This window comes from Rhinichthys klamathensis, unplaced genomic scaffold (genome assembly GCF_029890125.1).
Source record: "Rhinichthys klamathensis goyatoka isolate OS25496 unplaced genomic scaffold, OSU_Roscu_1.1 h1tg000419l_1, whole genome shotgun sequence".
NCBI classification, from domain to species: domain Eukaryota; kingdom Metazoa; phylum Chordata; class Actinopteri; order Cypriniformes; family Leuciscidae; genus Rhinichthys; species Rhinichthys klamathensis.
Genome location: NW_026606917.1, coordinates 691,702 through 706,060, shown reverse-complemented (window position 1 = coordinate 706,060; position 14,359 = coordinate 691,702). Strand labels below are relative to the sequence as shown.

The 14,359-nt window shown below is 42.8% G+C and overlaps 1 protein-coding gene across 3 annotated transcripts in view; it reads right to left on the bottom strand.

The window, feature by feature from the left end:
- Positions 1-14,359, bottom strand: part of cacnb3a (calcium channel, voltage-dependent, beta 3a) — a 36,350-nt gene that overhangs the window by 19,535 nt on the left and 2,456 nt on the right. The window lies entirely within an intron of this gene.

The window sequence follows — 14,359 nt, the reverse complement described above, 5'->3', positions numbered from 1 at the left end:
TGTTTACCCCCACCCCCTTTCTTAGTGAGTCTCTGATGGCAGATGAAGTTGGTTCACACCCACTCCCGCTTTCACTGCAACACCAAATATAGCACACAATACCCCCAATCCCACCCCACCCCACCCCACCCCCCGGCTTCTCCTTTCCCCTTACAGCACATATATCATCTCCCTCTCTCTGTGTGTAATTTCCATAGATTCACTGCATCACGGATATCATTTATCCATCGGACACATTCATATTTTAACATCAAGATATGCTCGGGGTTATCAAACAATACCACCTCGTTGTGAGGCAGGCGGAAATACAAGGGAATAATAAGACCTCGATAAGACATAATAGTGTAAATCCCTCCTGCTGTGTGTAAAACCACATTGCCGTGGGTGGAATGATAAAGGAGATCGCTGGAATCAATGTAGTTAAAAAAAATAGAGGAGAAAATGAATGGAAAGTTCTGGGCTGGTGGGAGACGATCTTCTGGTTGGTGAGGCCATGGCGATGCTTCCTCCTATATTTGAAACTCAGCCCTGATTCTGTCAGCTCCAAATAACAGCCTCAAACAAAGCGAGCAGTGCACATGGGAGGGAGGAGAGGAAGACAAGGAAAAAGAGAGAGAGAGAGAGAGAGAGAGAGAGAGAGAGAGAGAGAGAGAGAGAGAGAGAGAGAGAGAGAGAGAGAGAGAGGTATGGGAAGAGAGACAGAGACCAACGTGACCAAAAGTCCCATGAAAAAAGGACATGTCTCTTGAGATGCTCACACACAACCCAAACAACAACTGTACTGTCTCTCAAATACAAAATAAGCTGAGTAATATTTTCCATCTAAATGTCTTTGGTTCAAACATTCAATGTTAAAATGGTTTTAAAACAACTCACTTCACTAGATGGTGTTGGTTTTATGCTTAAAACAAACCAACAAAAAAAAAAAATCCAAAAGGGTAAAAATAAGAAACATGCAGGGTATTATTCAAGATATAGAAGGCCTGTTCACCAAGAACATATAACTATAATGATGAAATTAGCATCCACATCAGTGCACATTAACCATAGGCGGAGGGTGAACCAACTCTGGGGCAAGGCTAAGGAGATGCGCGTCCTCTTTAAAACCACATTTAAATAGAATGTCATGAAACCTAATCATCCCAGCATAAACGCTCCCAATAAATTATTTGTTATGAAAGCAGCTACGTTAACAATGCATTGCGTGCGTGATTTGGCATGGCAGCTAATTCTTAAAATAAATAACCATTGCCTTAACTAATGCAGCAAAAAAAAAATGTTTTAGTCAAATTCTTAACGTCGCCTAGAAAGAGCGTGAGTGAATTCTAGCTTAAACACCTCTGATTGGCCATTGCCGTTCAAGAAATCAACAGATACGTTTGTGATTGGCTCAGTGATGCAAAAACATGCTGTAAATAGAAACCTTTGACGCTCTCAAGAGCGCAAACACCTCACCAATATGCTAATATTATGGAGAAAGCTTATCCTAGACCAGCAGTTATGGGCGGCTTTTCCCTCAAAAAGCAATCAGAAGCACCAGTAGTCAGCGGTTTGAGTGAGAAAGTTCCATGCTAGTCTCATGTCCGTGGCCAGGGGAAAGCTAAGCCTTACACATGCTCTGCCTATGATGATAACGCTCTGTTTATTACAAGCATGTACTGTAGTTGTGCCAACTGCTGCTTTAAATGCTCAAGCTATTTAAATGTGGGTGGATTCTGATTGGCTGTCAATGTTTTTCATCAGTCATTAGCTGAAAAAATATTGCTACTCTGTGTCGTTACTGTTATAGTTGTGATGTGGACTTCACTTTTCTCATAGAATTAGATGATTATTAAAACGTTATAGTTACTGTTCGTGGTGTAAACTTCCCTTAAGTATCCAAAATATAATATAATCAAGTAAATTCAGCTTGTTTTGAGAATATATATTTTTTTGACTAGACAGAAGACGAATTTACTGTTGTTATGAAAATTATTTTTTGCAGTGTTTTCCAATTGAGGACATCCCTGGATGTCCCCAAAGAATGGTTTAATTTTATTTAGCTCACTTCTGGGAACAAATTTGTCCCCAAAACTATGACTAAACACACACACACACACACACACACACACACACACACACACACACACACACACACACACACGCCATCTGTAGGTAGCTCTGCAGTGTAAGATGTAACATAACAGGGCCGAGTGAGAGCGAATGATCTTTGCTGTAACCATCACATACTGATTTTGATGTTTGGCTATGGCAGTATCACTTTTAATATCACATATACTATATATTAGGTAAAGTAATAGGATTTGAACAAACCCTTAATCCTAAATTTTATAATTTTTGTGACTTAGTCACCATGAAATCAAAATGACAATTCTTTTTTTTAATGGAATATTGCATTTATTGAAAATTATTTATGCATACAATATATATATTTTTAAATTCAAGAGCCTCGTAATGTTTAATCAAAGTAATTCCCCCTCTCTCTTGCAGCAACATCTCTTCTTTTCTCTGATGACGCGTTTACTGGCGTGAGGGCGGGACAAACTGCCACTCGCATGAGATCCACCAATAGCAAACCACAACCATCCAATCAATTCCCCATGGAGAAAATCAAGGCCCGTCTACATTTCTTCTTGTTCAAAAAAGCAGTTTCACTCAGACATATGTTACAATAGGGAAGAAAATACAATCACAACTTTCCGTTTCAAGTGACTTGTCCATCACTGCTATGGATATGGACATGTGATATGATTTTTTTTAAAGAAAAATAATTATTTAGTCATGTTTTACCTCTTGGAATGTACGAATTTTGTAATGGAGGAAATTATGCGTTAAAACGCAACATGTGGGACAAGGATCAATATTATGGTTTTGCTGACTGAAATAATGATTAAAAATATTTTTTTGTAATATAATATTGTTATATTGCAAGGAACTGATCTTACTGATCTAGATGCCACAGAGTGATGATGTCACTAATCACTACATGCATACTGCTGATATTTGGCATGTTATCGACAGGTAGAAAAATTATCCAAACCACTAAAGATAGATTCACAAAAAATCTGCTATAAAAAATCTCTAAAAGCCACCAGGGCCGAGCATCTCCACAAACTCATAGAAAATAACCAAAACAATGCAAGATTTTTTTAGTACAGTGGCTAGATTAACAAATAAACAGACGTCACCTAAACTGAATATTCCAACACAGTGTAGTAGTAATGACTTTATGAATTTCTTCACTGAGAAAATCAAAAGCATCAGAAATACAACTGTAAACCTACCTTTGACAGCATTTTATGATTCAGCCTCAATTATCAGCCCTCAAGAACAATTGCAGTGCTTTACAACTATAGGACAGGAAGAGCTAAATAAATCATTTGCATCTAAACCAACAACAAGTTTATTAGATCCAATACCCACTAAATTACTGAAAGAGTTGTTACCTGTAGCAGAAGAGCCTCATCTCAATATTATTAACTCGTCTCTCTCTCTCTAGGTCATGTCCCAAGACCCTTCAAGCTGGCAGTTATTAAGCCTCTCATTAAGAAACCACAACTAGGTCCAAATGAATTGTGAAATTACAGACCCATTTCAAATCTTCCATTTATGTCTAAAATACTAGAAAAAGTTGTGCTAATACTTGCAAAAATATATATATTTATGAAAATTTTCAGTAAGGATTCAGGCCCCATCATAGCACAGAAACTGTGCTTGTTGTAATTACAAATAATTTACTTCTTGCTTCTGGCCAAAGCTGTACCTCACTACTAGTTTTACTTGATCTTAGTGCTACTATACAGTAGATCATAAAATACTCTTAAATCAACTACAAAATTACACCGCTATTCAGGGACAGGCATTAGGGTAGTTCAGTTTACGTTACCATTTTGTTTATTTAAACAGGGAATTATCCAGGTTAATGTCAGTAAATTATGGAGTGCCGCAAGGGTCTGTGTTAGGCCCCCTGCTATTTTTCATATAGGCCTACATGTTGCTCCCCCTTGGCAATATTATTAGAAAACATGGAATTAGTTTTCACTGTGATGCTGATGATCCTTAGTTATATATTTCAACAAGTATAACAAAAAGTTCATCATGACAAGTTGAAAGTGTGTTAAATATATAAAAAACTGAATGAACTCTGAATCAAAATACACAGCTGCCAAATATTCTCTTTATTATAAGCATTATGATCACAACTTGTAATAATTGCTTTAATGTGCCCTTTGTTTCTGCCTAAATGAACACATGATGTTAGCTAACTGCATGATTTGTATTATCTTAGAACTGTACATTTTCTGTAAAGCTGCTTTAAAACAATATGGATTGTGAAAAGCGCTAAACAAATAAATGTGAATTAAATATACTACAATGAATATCAATTTTATTCCCAACCAAAATATTGAATACAGTTGAGAAGTTTGAGGTGGGACTAGCTACTTATTACATGCTAAGTTAATTGTGTGTTGGATAATGGTTCTCGCAACAAAACAACATGGCATTTATGCCTCTAATGCTTTAAAAAGTAATAGCACACCACAGTGTATTGTATTCATGGATTGTGCCAGCAACAAAAACATAAGCTGACAAAGGGCTATTGAGTTCTTGGGGACCGCAAACATGTAGGGCAATAGAAAAATGCATGGGACAAACTCTTTGTTTACTAAGGAGAGGAGAAGGCAGACACAGGAATGAAGCACCCATATATCTACACATTACCATCCCTGTGTTTATAGCCTGTGCGTGGCACAAGCGGGAAAAGTGCTCCTGCTAAGTGATCCTTAATGATGTTATGGCCGTTCGTGAACTGTCAGAGCGGCCATTTTCCATCCATTATTAATGCGATGGATTTCACCACTGCTCTCAGTGCTACACACCCTGCAATAATATCTGAGCTTTCCTTCACGTTGTATAAAAACGCCATCATCATCAGGATTTTCTCTCAAAAGTGAGCAGGAGGAGGAATTTATATGAGTGTGTGTTTGTGTTCAGGAGATGCTGTAGGCCTAAGTCTTTGTGTCTGTCTGATATAAAGATGGTTCTTCAGTCTAAATTTGTACCTATTCCTGTCTGGTTATTGGTTAGCAGAACTCAGATACATCTGGAAAGATACAGGCTTAGTCCAAACTTTACACTACCCAAGCTTTGGTTTCGGAGAGAAAAAAAAACGTGTATAAAACTGGTAATTTTTTTTATAAATTGCTACATAATTGAAGACGATTCAAATTATATTCACAATGATATTATGTTATTGTCATACTTTTACTGTAACTTCCAAACAAGTAAATTTTTTTGAAAAAAAAATGTCACTGCGCAAAAATAAAAAGACACTGTGTCTTTGTGACAGGTGTTGTTTTTTAACCAAGATAAAGACAAAAACAAATAGTCAAACAGTGGCGGACAGTAACAAATTATTTGTACTTTTACTTTACTAGATTCAAAAGCATAATATCGTAATTTTTACTCTGCTACATTTCATAAAATGACGTCATTCCTCTTTATTTTGAACTTAAGAAACCGTCACCCGCTCAGAGACACGATAGTGGTGTACGAACACACAGAACGATTCATTCGTGAATTGGACCAATCCGATTGCATCTGTTTTTGAGTCAACAACTCACTGGTTCATAATGATCTGTGAGAGGGAGTCTCCAGTTTACGATTCACTGAATTCACAAGTCTGACACAAAACGAGCCAAGAACAGGGATACTTGGAGCAACTGATGGCGCGAATAGTTCGTTACTAATGCTGAACTTTAGGATTTATTGTAAATGTAAATCATATTTAGGTCATGACTGTCTGTTAAAAGGGTGAGCTGTTAAAAGGGTGAGCTGTTTAAGCATGAAATGCTTGAATGTGGACATGTCCATACTTGTGCAGCCCATTACCGTCTGAACGGGGTAGATTTAGGTAAAAACTAGACATAACATTAAAACAATGCAATCTTTCCTTCCTCCCCCGGTGTATTTGTTTTCATTCTCTGTATAATGTGTACGCTATAATTAAGTTTGAACAATTGTCAATATTGTGGGAACATGATGGACTAACATGTTAAAAACCAATGCCATACTGTATTGTATGTAAGGCTGTGGCTCTAAATAAAAATATAAGTAAAAAAAAACAAGAAAAAAAAAAAAAAAATGCAAATTAATGCTCATGCATCTTCCCCAAAGCCATTGCAGTATCAAATTATATAAAACTTGTATGTTTGCATTGCGTTCTTTTTAAAATCTTAACACATTTTGTATGTTGTTTATATGTCAACACACATTTAGTTTTTTTTCATTTCTTGGTGCTATATAGGATGTTTTGTTATTTTCACTTGCACACTTGAATTATCAGAAATTATCAGTAGGGTAGCTATCAGTGTACGACAAGTTTTGATAATACAATAAAACATTTGTTATGTCTGAATAATCTGTGCTGGCTAGGAGCCAAGTGTGAAAACGCTCTCCCTCCTTTAGTGGACTTAGATATCCTAGGTACTACCAAAAGTTCAAAGTTTTGCGACCTTAAAGAGCGTGATGGTTTGTAGCACAATAGAAAATCGGTTAAATACACCGGAGCTGCTAAACCACTGAAGGGCTTATAGGCCAGTTGCAGTTATTTGTAATCAAAAAGGAACCTAATAGATATCTGTACTTTTAGGGTGTTTTCACACCTGCCTTGTTTGGTTCGATTGAATCGAACTTTAGTTCTTGGCCCTTGGTTCCCCCCTTTTGGGCAGGTGTGAATACAGCAATCGAACTCTGGTGCGGACCAAACAACCGAACCGAGACCCAGCTGAAGAGGTGGTCTCGGTACGGTTCCAAACGAACTCTGGTACGGTTCGTTTACGGTGTGAACATGAACCGACCCAATTGCAAGAAAGCACTGCGCCTTTGAGTTAACAGGCTTCCGTAGTTGGAGTTGCGTTATGGGAAAGTGATCTGTTGTAGCCTACTACATTACATCTGTTGCGCGTCTTTCTGCGCGTCGTGTGTGCATCATTGGAATGGAATGAATGAATGAGTGTGTGCATCAGGACATTCACATACAGAGCGTTCTCTTTAGTATAATCGCGAATAGATGCAAAAAAAAAAGCATTTGCAGTTTATATAATGTAACGATAGTTACAATACAAGGATGATGCTGCGTTAATTTACGTTAAGCCTTTTTTGCACTTCCTGATTTCCCTACTTGAGAATCCTTGTCCAATGAATGGACGACCTTAGCACACGTGTGGTTTTGTTTACAAATTTTGGTTCACTTGCAAAAAGAGCAGTGTGAAAGCGAACCGTACCATAGAAAAATAAATAAATTATTTGGTCCGGACCAAAGCAAGTGAACTATCGGACTTTCCTGGTGTGAATAGACCCTTACTCAATTATTTGATTTGTGTACTTTGTCCACCACTGTAGTAAAATAATATAATCGTCATATACATTTGAAAAATGAATATAAAATACACTTTCATGGCTAATAAGCAATATTTATGGCAACGAAGTGAATTTTCTCAATGCAGTCACCACTGGCAGATGTGGCAAAATGTTACTTTTAGACCCTCTTTTGCCCTGGATAAAGGATCCTAAAAGAGAAAAATATACTCTGTTCGAGTCAAACTGGAAACATCCTACTCCTGTTTAAAACATGAAGTCTTTAATATGGAAACAATATTGCATGTTCCTTTCATATCAGAACACAGAAATTAAAATCACAACAAGCACACTTAAACAAGGAACACTGCTCAACATTATCCATAACAAATCCACTTTCACATTATTAAATTAACAGTGAATAGTCAGACAGTAATTAATAGTAATTGATGAGTATGCTCTTCAAACACGGAATACCAGATCACCTGATTTGATGATTCAACAAGAGCAAAAAAAAAGAAAAGTTTACCTTGACTGGTAGATGTTAGACATACTGTCTATATCTATTAATGTCTTTCCATCAGCAGCTCACACACACACACACACACACACACACACACACACACACACACACAAGCTGCTCTGTTGAACGTACAGACTCACAATCTGTTTCTCTGACCTTCATTGCCATCATGACATCACAGATCATGACATCACAGATCCCGCCCCCTCATTCATGCTAATGACATCATATCATCAACCTTCTCTTGATGTGTGTTTGTGTATGTGTCCAGTCTACTAGACTCATCCATCTATTCTGAATCAAGCCATTGTCATGCATCAAGTGCATATTAAATCATTGTTTTAATAATCTTATGTCGTGCTTTAAAAGAGTATACTTATTATGATGTGTTATCTAACATAAAGCACATGTTAAATACTTGATTATAATTTTAATTATAGGTGTTGTTAAATACTACATTTAAAGTTATATATTATAATATAATATATTAAGTAAACTAAATTGCAACTGTTAGGAGATATCAGACCTGAGACATTGATGAATTGATGAAAATACAACACAAAGCTTTATTGAACAGTGTCCAACACAGGTAAGTAAAGACCCCAAACGACATGCAGTGCAAGTATAATACTTCAGTTCTTAGGGTAGCAGGTGATGATAGAGGATGTAACTCAAATTGGTAAGTATATCCACACACACCTTTTGGTTGCCGTTGGAGTGACTGAATAACAAACAATGTCTTTGTCTTACAGGAATAGTGGGAACGCTGGAGGGACGCAAGATGGAGAACAGACAAGAGAACAAGGAATACATGAACTTGGAGGAATAGCAGGAGGTAAATATCTTAGGTGTGTAGTCAGGTAAGTAATCCATAGTTCAAAGCGTTGAGACCAGACCAATGACTGAGGCTGAGGTGTGTGCTTAAATACTGTGGGGCTGGTCAGGTGCAGATGCAGATTATGGCTGAATGAGGGAAGACCGGTGCACTTGTGACAGAACCCCCCTGGGATGAGCTCATGGGCTGGAGCGGACTCTGGGCTGGGCTCGTGGGCTGGAGAGGACTCTGGGGCTGGAGAGGACTCTGGGCTGGGCTTGTGGGCTGGAGAGGACTCTGGGCTGAGGACTCTGGGCTGAGGACTCTGGGCTGGGCTCGTGGGCTGGAGAGGACTCTGGGCTGGGCTCGTGGGCCGGAGAGGAGTCTGGGCTGCGCTCGTGGGCTGGAGAGGACTCTGGGCTGGGCTCTTGGGCCGGAGAGGAGTCTGGGCTGGGCTCGTGGGCCGGAGAGGACTTTGGGCTGGGCTCGTGGACCGGAGAGGACTCTGGGCCGGGCTCGTGGGCCGGAGAGGACTCTGGGCTGGGCTCGTGGGCCGGAGAGGACTGTGGGCTGGGCTCGTGGGCTGGAGAGGACTCTGGGCTAGGCTCTGGGGCTGGAGAGGACTCTGGGCTGGGCTCGTGGGCTGGAGAGGACTCTGAGCTGAGGACTCTGGGCTGGGCTCGTGGGCTGGAGAGGACTCTGGGCTGGCATCGTGGGCTGGAGAGGACTCTGGGCTGAGGACTCTGGGCTAGCATCGTGGGCTGGAGAGGACTCTGGGCTGAGGACTCTGGGCTGGGCTCGTGGGCTGGAGAGGACTCTGCGCTGGCATCGTGGGCTAGAGAGGACTCTGGGCTGAGGACTCTGGGCTGTGCTCGTGGGATGGAGAGGACTCTGGGCTGAGGACTCTGGGCTGTGCTCGTGGGCTGGAGAGGACTCTGGGCTGGGCTTGTGGGCTGGAGAGGACTCTGGGCTGAGGACTCTGGGCTGGGCTCGTGGGCTGGAGAGGACTGTGGGCTGGGCTCGTGGGCCGGAGAGGAGTCTGGGCTGCGCTCGTGGGCTGGAGAGGACTCTGGGCTGGGCTCTTGGGCCGGAGAGGAGTCTGGGCTGGGCTCGTGGGCCGGAGAGGACTTTGGGCTGGGCTCGTGGACCGGAGAGGACTCTGGGCCGGGCTCGTGGGCCGGAGAGGACTCTGGGCTGGGCTCGTGGGCCGGAGAGGACTGTGGGCTGGGCTCGTGGGCTGGAGAGGACTCTGGGCTAGGCTCTGGGGCTGGAGAGGACTCTGGGCTGGGCTCGTGGGCTGGAGAGGACTCTGAGCTGAGGACTCTGGGCTGGGCTCGTGGGCTGGAGAGGACTCTGGGGGGGCATCGTGGGCTGGAGAGGACTCTGGGGGGGCATCGTGGGCTGGAGAGGACTCCGGGGCTGGAGAGGACTCCGGGGCTGGAGTGGACTCCGGGGCTGGAGAGGACTCCGGGGCTGGAGAGGACTCTGGGCTGGGCTCGTGGGCTGGAGAGGACTCTGGGCTGAGGACTCTGGGCTGGGCTCGTGGGCTGGAGAGGACTCTGGGCTGGCATCGTGGGCTGGAGAGGACTCTGGGCTGAGGACTCTGGGCTAGCATCGTGGGCTGGAGAGGACTCTGGGCTGAGGACTCTGGGCTGGGCTCGTGGGCTGGAGAGGACTCTGCGCTGGCATCGTGGGCTAGAGAGGACTCTGGGCTGAGGACTCTGGGCTGTGCTCGTGGGCTGGAGAGGACTCTGGGCTGAGGACTCTGGGCTGTGCTCGTGGGCTGGAGAGGACTCTGGGGAGAGGACTCTGGGCTGGGCTCGTGGGCTGGAGAGGACTCTGGGGGGGCATCGTGGGCTGGAGAGGACTCTGGGGGGGTATCGTGGGCTGGAGAGGACTCCGGGGCTGGAGAGGACTCCGGGGCTGGAGTGGACTCCGGGGCTGGAGTGGACTCCGGGGCTGGAGAGGACTCCGGGGCTGGAGAGGACTCCGGGGCTGGAGAGGACTCCGGGGCTGGAGAGGACTCAGGGGCTGGAGAGGACTCAGGGGCTGGAGAGGACTCCGGGGCTGGAGTGGACTCCGGGGCTGGAGAGGACTCCGGGGCTGGAGAGGACTCAGGGGCTGGAGAGGACTCAGGGGCTGGAGAGATCTCTGGGGCTGGAGAGGACTCTGGGCTGGGCTCGTGGGCTGTAGAGGACTCTGGGCTGGGCTCGTGGGCTGGTGAGGATTATGGGCTGGGCTCATGGGCTGGAGCGGACTTTCAAATTGAGAAGGTAGTATTGGAGAAGTGTGCTATTATAGTTCCAACCAATCAGATAATAATCTACACCTAGTTCATATTTTGTATTCACACATTAAAACGGAACAGCAGAAATATAACGGCACGTGTCTACTATCTGTATTTACCTGCACCACAAAAAAAAAAAAAACTGATTTCCACTCTGTGTCCAAACTGGGGTACCTGAGAGTGGTTGAGAGTTTGTTATGCAATGTCTGTTTAGCAAGGTGTCAGAAAGATAATCACTACACAGCATCGCACTCAATGCCTTCTCTTCCTAGAGTGTCCTGAAGTGCTCTGGAGTGGGAGGGGCTGAAGGATGCATAGATGTGCATGTTATGTAAGCCTTTAGATCAAGAGTCCTCTTTCACAGAAAAGTAGCTACTGTGGTGGTACAGTAATGGTATCAAATGGTAATACTATGGTACTTTGATGTATGCTGCAGTAAAAAAACGAGTACCATCATATTTACAAAAAATACAATTTAACTATCATGGTATTTGTCCAAAAATAATACCATAGCTAATGCAAGAAGTAAGATGTAGCTAAAATCTGGTAAATATTCTTCATGTTAGGTCTGCTGCATCAAGAATCTTATATGTTTTCTCAGAGTGGATGAAGCGAGTAGAGTAGGAGGAATGATACAATGCACAGAAATGATCAAATGCAAGGAAATCAGAGAGAGAGAGAGACACTGTTGTATATTGTAAGGCTTAGAGATCTTTAAGGCTATATATGCTTTTAATCAATATTAATTTCCATGCAAAAATGAACACCCCTAAAAGCTGCCACGAGTCCACATATAAGAGATGGTTCATGTAGGGTACGTTTCCATACAATAAGAAAGCAGATGGTATGGGATTGGGTCTTGAAATAGATCCTCTCAACAGCAGCAGGTAAATGCCACTGTTTCTCCTGCAGAGATGAGTCACAATCCAGCAAGACAACCCCACCCGAGTCAAAGAAAAGATTTGTTTCAAACCTATAGGAATCTTCTGTGGAACACAAAAGAAGATATTTTGAAAAATGTTGGTAACCAAACAGTTTATGGACCCCACTGACTTCCATAGTATGAAAAAAAAATACTATCTGGGGCCCATCAACTGTTTGGTTACTGACATTCTTCGAAATATCTTCTTTTGTGTTTAACAGAAGGAATAAAAGTTCATACTGGTTTGGAACAAATTGAGGGAGAGTAAATGATGACAGAATGTTCATATTTGGGTCAACTATGCCTTTAAGTAAAGCATCCATTTATCAAATGCAGCACATTCACCACTGTCTTTAACACCCCTAGAAGCTGCCACGAGAACACATATAAGAGACGGTTCATTTAAGGATTTAAGCACGTAAGGATTCAATGATGTACGTCACATATGCTTTTTTCAGGTACGGCATCACGCCACAAGTTTTATGAACAAAGAAAGAGCATGAGGATTTAACATTCACCAGAAGGCTCCACTCCAAATGAGCTCCATTAATATTTGACTATTTTACTATTTTAAGAACTGTGATATTTTGAGAGAAAATTGAAACTGCCACGACCTCCTGGTCATGAAAATTAACAACCCGCTCAATATGCCACCTCTTCTTTCCACACACACATAAACTCTCTACTGCATGGCAGATGGATGCCCGGATAGTCAATGTCCCCATTAATGCCATTTAAACCTTGTCTGTAAACTTCTGAACAGAAGAATTTGGAGTAGGTATCTAAGGGTGTCACTCTTGATAGGCTGAATATAAAGACAAATGAGCTTATATGGTGTGAGCAGAACAAACCGAAGAATTTGGGTCACTCATTACAGAGGAAATTAATTGATGTAAGGAGGCTGACATAGATGTTGAAGTGTGCCATGGAGAAATTCAGTGCGCTTCTCATAACCTATTTTTCCTTTTGATGTTTTCAAAAGATTCTCTTAAATAATAAATGAAGAAGTTGGAGTGAGTAGAGTAGAGTAATGGAACTGCCTCCATCTAGTGGCCACGTCTCGAATTACAGCATATATGAAACCTATGGCTATAATCAGCTGTTACACATAACACAAGCTGTTAAGACATGTCAAACTGAATAAATCAAAAGGGAATTCAAGGACACATCCGAAAATTCAAATACAAGTGTCCTTGTTACACGTTACATGTACTTATTGTATTAATAACAGTAAATTATACATAATTACATGCAAATAACCTTAAAACAAACCATAATCCTCCTAACCATAGTGAGTACATTACTTTATATTATTACTCAGTACTAAAATGTATAATTACACTGTAACAAGGACATCTTAAAATTTAAAGTGTAACCAGATATTTTTACAAAGACTCTTTCTAAATGTCTATCGAAGCAAATAGCAATAGTTTGTAATAGTTTGACTGAGTAGGGAAATTTAACAGTTTTAAAATAATGTGACCTGGCAAAACCTTTCATAACCTTTTATTAAAGATGAAATACACCACATATACAAATACAGCATACACTGTCACGAACAGTGTGTTTAGTTTTACTCTCATGGACATTTAGTTTGTTATCGTTAGTTTCCTGTTTCCTTTGTTCCTAGTTGGGCGGGAGCCAGTCATCAGTTTCCATGGACACTCATTAATCATCACAGCTGTTAGTCATTGTCTCATTATCACCGTTTTAAGTTCTTATTTGTGCTCATGCTGGACGATGGCCGGGTACATCAACTTCGCCCTATGGGTCGACGGATCTTCTTTTCCCAGCGCTGCCCTGGCATGAGGAGTCCCGAGCTTCGCCTCGGCGCGTCAACCAATCAGCTCCACCCTGGCTGCTTTCCCCATAGGCTCCACCTGGGACCGTTGTCCCTTTGGCTCCACCGGGCTCCCTCGTCCCACTGGCTCCGTCCTGGTCAGTCAACGCTCCATCATTGCCATGGTCTTCTGAGCTGTCTATTGTGCTCCATCCCTCCACCCCTATGGCTCCGTCGGGCTCCTCTATCCCTCAGGCTTCACCGGGGTCCTCACTCACACCGGCGTCGTCTCAGTCCTTCGGCCCCTTGGTTCCACCTCGGCCACTCATCGCCAGGACTCCGCCTTGGTCTCCCAGTCCGTCGATGTCACCAGGCCTCTCGGCGGACGTCACCTGGGCCTCACTATCTCCCTGCGTCACCTCAGTCTGTCTGGCTCAAAGGACCACCCTGGCTCCTCCCTCCATCACTGCCATTGTGGGCTGCCTCCATCATGGATGTCTCCTGGGATCTCATCAGCCATCCATGGGCCCTTCCACCATCATCTCCTCCATGGCTCCTCCCACCATCTTCATGGGTCCTCCCACCGTCAACTCCTCCAGGGTTCTTCCCATCAGCTCCTACATGGCTCTTTCTGCCATCTGCTCTGCCCTGGTCCCTCCCATCTGCCACCCTAT